Genomic DNA, 7,247 nt, shown 5'->3' with positions numbered 1-7,247 from the left:
GAGTCACACCACTACATAGTAACATCACACTACTGCGGTCACACCACTACGTAGTAACGTCACACCACTATGTTCACACCACTATATAGTAACATCACGCCACTATGTTCACACCACTACATAGTAACATCACGCCACTATGTTCACACCACTACATAGTAAGGAAACATGACTGAGCCACACCACTACGTAGTAACAACACACTACCGAGCCACACCACTACTTAGTAACATCACACTACTGCCTTCACACAACTACGTAGTAAAATCACACTAACGAGCTACACCACTACGTAGTAACTTCACACTATGGCGTTCTCACCACTACATAGTAACATCACACTGATGAGCCACACAACTACGTAGTAACATCACACTACTGCATTCACACCACTACATAGTAAGTTCACACTTTGGAGCCACACAACTACTTAATAACATCACACTACTGCGGTCAAGCCACTATGTAGTAACTTCACCCCACTATGTTCACACCACTACATACTAACATCACACCACAATGTTCACACCACTACATAGTAACATCAGACTACTGCATTCACACCACTACATAGTAATGTCAGACTTCTGAGCCACACCACTATGTAGTAACAACAGACTACTGAGCCACACCACTACATAGTAACATCACACTACTGCATTCACACCACTACATAGTAAGGTCCCATGACTGAGCCATACCACTACGCAGTAACATCAGTCTACTGCGTTCACACCACTACATAGTAACATCACACTACCGAGCCACATCACTACGTAGTAACATCACACAATGGCGTTCTCACCACGACATAGTAACATCACACTACTGAGCCACACCACTACATAGTAACATCAGTCTACTGAGCCACACCACTACATAGTAACATCACACTTCTGAGCCACACCACTACATAGTAACATCAGTCTACTGAGCCACACCACTACATAGTAACATCACACTTCTGAGCCACACCACTAAGTAGTAACATCAGTCTACGGAGCCACACCACTACATAGTAACATCACTCTTCTGAGCCACACCACTACATAGTAACATCAGTCTACTGAGCCACACCACTACATAGTAACATCACTCTTCTGAGCCACACCACTACGTAGTAACATCACACTTCTGAGCAACACCAATACATAGTAGCATCACACAACTGAGCCACACCACTGCATAGTAACATCACACTACTGAGCCACACAACTACATAGTAACATCACACTTGTGGGTTCACTCCACTACATAGTACCATCAGAATACTGAGCCACACCATGAAATAGTAACATCACACTACTGTATTCACACCTCTACAGAATATCGTCACACTACTGAGCCACAACACTACATAGTAACTTCAGACTACTGCGTTCACACCAGCACATAGTAAGGTCACACTTCTGAGCCACACAACTACGTAGTAACATCACACTACTGCATTCACACCACTACATAGTAACATCACACTACTGCGTTCACACCACTACATAATAACATCACACTACTGCGGTCACACCACTACGAAGTAACGTCACACCACTATGTTCACACCACTACATAGTAACATCACACCACTATGTTCACACCACTACATAGTAAGGTAACATGACTGAGCCACACCACTACGTAGTAACATCACACTACTGCATTCACACCACTACATAGTAACATCACACAACTGCATTCACACCACTACATAGTAAGGTCAGACTTCTGAGCCACACAACTACATAGTAACATCAGACTACTGCGGTCACACCACTACATAGTGTCACATGACTGAGCCACACCACTACGCAGTAACATCAGTCTACTGCGTTCACTCCACTACATAGTAACAACACACTACCTAGCCACACCACTACGTAGTAACATCACACTACTGCGTTCTCACCACTACGTAGTAACATCACACTACTGAGCCACACCACTACATTGTAACATCAGACTACTGAGCAACACCAATACATAGTAACATCACACAACTGAGCCACACCACTGCATAGTAACATCACACGACTGAGCCACACCACTGCATAGTAACATCACACGACTGAGCCACACCACTACATAGTAACATCACACTACTGAGCCACACCATTACATACTAACATCAGACTACTGCGTTCACACCACTACATAGTAACGTCAGACTACTGAGCCACACCACTAGTAGAAACATCACACTACTGCGTTCACACCACTACGTAGCAAGATCACACTACTGAGCCACACATCTAAGTAGTAACATCACACTACTGCGATCACACCACTACATAGTGAGGTCAGTCTTCTGAGCCACACAACTACATAATAACATCACACTACTGCGGTCACACCACTACGTAGTAATGTAACACCACTATGTTCACACCACTACATAGTAACATCAGACTACTGCATTCACACCACTACATAGTAAGGTCAGACTTCTGAGCCACACCACTATGTAGTAACAACAGACTACTGAGCCACACCACTACATAGTAACATTAGACTACTGCATTCACATCACTACATAGTAAGGTCCCATGACTGAGCCATACCACTACGTAGTAACATCACACTACTGCATTCACACCACTACATAGTAACATCACACTACTGAGCCACACAGCTACGTAGTAACATCACACTACTGCATTCACACCACTACATAGTAACATCACACTACTGCAATCACACCAGTACATAGTGAGGTCAGACATCTGAGCCACAGAACAACATAATAACATCACACTACTGCAGTCACACCACTACGTAGTAAGTTCACACTACCGAGCCACACCACTACGTAGTAACATTACACTACTGCGTTCACACCACTACGTAGTAACATTACACTACTGCGTTCACACCACTACGTAGTAACATTACACTACTGCGTTCACACCACTACATAGTAACATCACACTACTGCGTTCACACCACTAAGAAATAACATCATACTACCGAGCAACATCACTACAAAGTATCATCACACTACTGCATCCACACCACTACATAGTAACCTCACACTACTGAGCCACACAGCTACGTAGTAACATCACACTACTGCGTTCACACCACTACATAGTAACATCACACTACTGCGTTCACACCACTACATAATAACATCACACTATTGCGGTCACACCACTACGTAGTAACGTCACGCCACTATGTTCACTCCACTACATAGTAAGGTAACATGACTGAGCCACACCACTACGTAGTAACATCACACTACTGCGATCACACCACTACATAGTAAGGTCAGACTTCTGAGTCACACCACTACATAGTAACATCACTCTACTGCGGTCACACCACTACGTAGTAACGTCACACCACTATGTTCACACCACTACATAGTAACATCACGCCACTATGTTCACACCACTACATAGTAAGGAAACATGACTGAGCCACACCACTACGTAGTAACAACACACTACCGAGCCACACCACTACTTAGTAACATCACACTACTGCCTTCACACAACTACGTAGTAAAATCACACTAACGAGCTACACCACTACGTAGTAACTTCACACTATGGCGTTCTCACCACTACGTAGTAACATCACACTACTGCATTCACACCACTATATAGTAACATCACACTACTGCATTCACACCACTACATAGTAAGTTCACACTTTGGAGCCACACAACTACTTAATAACATCACACTACTGCGGTCAAGCCACTATGTAGTAAATTCACCCCACTATGTTCACACCACTACATACTAACATCACACCACAATGTTCACACCACTACATAGTAACATCAGACTACTGCATTCACACCACTACATAGTAATGTCAGACTTCTGAGCCACACCACTATGTAGTAACAACAGACTATTGAGCCACACCACTACATAGTAACAGTAGACTACTGCATTCACACCACTACATAGTAAGGTCCCATGACTGAGCCATACCACTACGCAGTAACATCAGTCTACTGCGTTCACACCACTACATAGTAACATCACACTACCTAGCCACATCACTACGTAGTAACATCACACAATGGCGTTCTCACCACGACATAGTAACATCACACTACTGAGCCACACCACTACATAGTAACATCAGTCTAATGAGCCACACCACTACATAGTAACATCACACTACTGAGCCACACCACTACATAGTAACATCAGTCTACTGAGCCACACCACTACATAGTAACATCACACTTCTGAGCCACACCACTAAGTAGTAACATCAGTCTACGGAGCCACACCACTACATAGTAACATCACTCTTCTGAGCCACACCACTACATAGTAACATCAGTCTACTGAGCCACACCACTACATAGTAACATCACACTTCTGAGCCACACCACTACATAGTAACATCAGTCTACTGAGCCACACCACTACATAGTAACATCACTCTTCTGAGCCACACCACTACGTAGTAACATCACACTTCTGAGCAACACCAATACATAGTAGCATCACACAACTGAGCCACACCACTGCATAGTAACATCACACTACTGAGCCACACAACTACATAGTAACATCACACTTGTGGGTTCACTCCACTACATAGTACCATCAGAATACTGAGCCACACCATGAAATAGTAACATCACACTACTGTATTCACACCTCTACAGAATATCGTCACACTACTGAGCCACAACACTACATAGTAACTTCAGACTACTGCGTTCACACCAGCACATAGTAAGGTCACACTTCTGAGCCACACAACTACGTAGTAACATCACACTACTGCATTCACACCACTACATAGTAACATCACACTACTGCGTTCACACCACTACATAATAACATCACACTACTGCGGTCACACCACTACGTAGTAACGTCACACCACTATGTTCACACCACTACATAGTAACATCACGCCACTATGTTCACACCACTACATAGTAAGGTAACATGACTGAGCCACACCACGACATAGTAACATCACACTACTGCATTCACACCACTACATAGTAACATCACACTACTGCGATCACACCACTACATAGTAACATCACACTACTGCGATCACACCACTACATAGTAAGGTCAGACTTCTGAGTCACACCACTACATAGTAACATCACACTACTGCGGTCACACCACTACGTAGTAACGTCACACCACTATGTTCACACCACTACATAGTAAGGAAACATGACTGAGCCACACCACTACGTAGTAACAACACACTACCGAGCCACACCACTACTTAGTAACATCACACTACTGCCTTCACACAACTACGTAGTAAAATCACACTAACGAGCTACACCACTACGTAGTAACTTCACACTATGGCGTTCTCACCACTACATAGTAACATCACACTGATGAGCCACACAACTACGTAGTAACATCACACTACTGCATTCACACCACTATATAGTAACATCACACTACTGCATTCACACCACTACATAGTAAGTTCACACTTTGGAGCCACACAACTACTTAATAACATCACACTACTGCGGTCAAGCCACTATGTAGTAACTTCACCCCACTATGTTCACACCACTACATACTAACATCACACCACAATGTTCACACCACTACATAGTAACATCAGACTACTGCATTCACACCACTACATAGTAATGTCAGACTTCTGAGCCACACCACTATGTAGTAACAACAGACTACTGAGCCACACCACTACATAGTAACAGTAGACTACTGCATTCACACCACTACATAGTAAGGTCCCATGACTGAGCCATACCACTACGCAGTAACATCAGTCTACTGCGTTCACACCACTACATAGTAACATCACACTACCTAGCCACATCACTACGTAGTAACATCACACAATGGCGTTCTCACCACGACATAGTAACATCACACTACTGAGCCACACCACTACATAGTAACATCAGTCTACTGAGCCACACCACTACATAGTAACATCACACTTCTGAGCCACACCACTACATAGTAACATCAGTCTACTGAGCCACACCACTACATAGTAACATCACACTTCTAAGCCACACCACTAAGTAGTAACATCAGTCTACTGAGCCACACCACTACATAGTAACATCACTCTTCTGAGCCACACCACTACATAGTAACATCAGTCTACTGAGCCACACCACTACATAGTAACATCACACTTCTGAGCCACACCACTACATAGTAACATCAGTCTACTGAGCCACACCACTACATAGTAACATCACTCTTCTGAGCCACACCACTACGTAGTAACATCACACTTCTGAGCAACACCAATACATAGTAGCATCACACAACTGAGCCACACCACTGCACAGTAACATCACACTACTGAACCACACAACTATCACACTTGTGGGTTCACTCCACTACATAGTACCATCAGAATACTGAGCCACACCATGAAATAGTAACATCACACTACTGTATTCACACTTCTACAGAATATCGTCACACTACTGAGCCACAACACTACATAGTAACTTCAGACTACTGCGTTCACACCAGCACATAGTAAGGTCACACCTCTGAGCCACACAACTACGTAGTAACATCACACTACTGCATTCACACCACTACATAGTAACATCACACTACTGCGTTCACACCACTACATAATAACATCACACTACTGCATTCACACCACTACATAGTAACATCACACTACTGCGTTCACACCACTACATAATAACATCACACTACTGCGGTCACACCACTACATAGTAACATCACGCCACTATGTTCACACCACTACATAGTAAGGTAACATGACTGAGCCACACCACTACGTAGTAACATCACACTACTGCATTCACACCACTACATAGTAAGGTCCCATGACTGAGCCATACCACTACGCAGTAACATCAGTCTACTGCGTTCACACCACTACATAGTAACATCACACTACCTAGCCACATCACTACGTAGTAACATCACACAATGGCGTTCTCACCACGACATAGTAACATCACACTACTGAGCCACACCACTACATAGTAACATCAGTCTACTGAGCCACACCACTACATAGTAACATCACACTTCTGAGCCACACCACTAAGTAGTAACATCAGTCTACTGAGCCACACCACTACATAGTAACATCACTCTTCTGAGCCACACCACTACATAGTAACATCAGTCTACTGAGCCACACCACTACATAGTAACATCACACTTCTGAGCCACACCACTACATAGTAACATCAGTCTACTGAGCCACACCACTACTTAGTAACATCACTCTTCTGAGCCACACCACTACGTAGTAAC

Source organism: Hypanus sabinus, chromosome 4, assembly GCF_030144855.1.
Source record: "Hypanus sabinus isolate sHypSab1 chromosome 4, sHypSab1.hap1, whole genome shotgun sequence".
In the NCBI taxonomy this organism is placed as follows: domain Eukaryota; kingdom Metazoa; phylum Chordata; class Chondrichthyes; order Myliobatiformes; family Dasyatidae; genus Hypanus; species Hypanus sabinus.
This window is presented reverse-complemented; position numbering follows the sequence as displayed.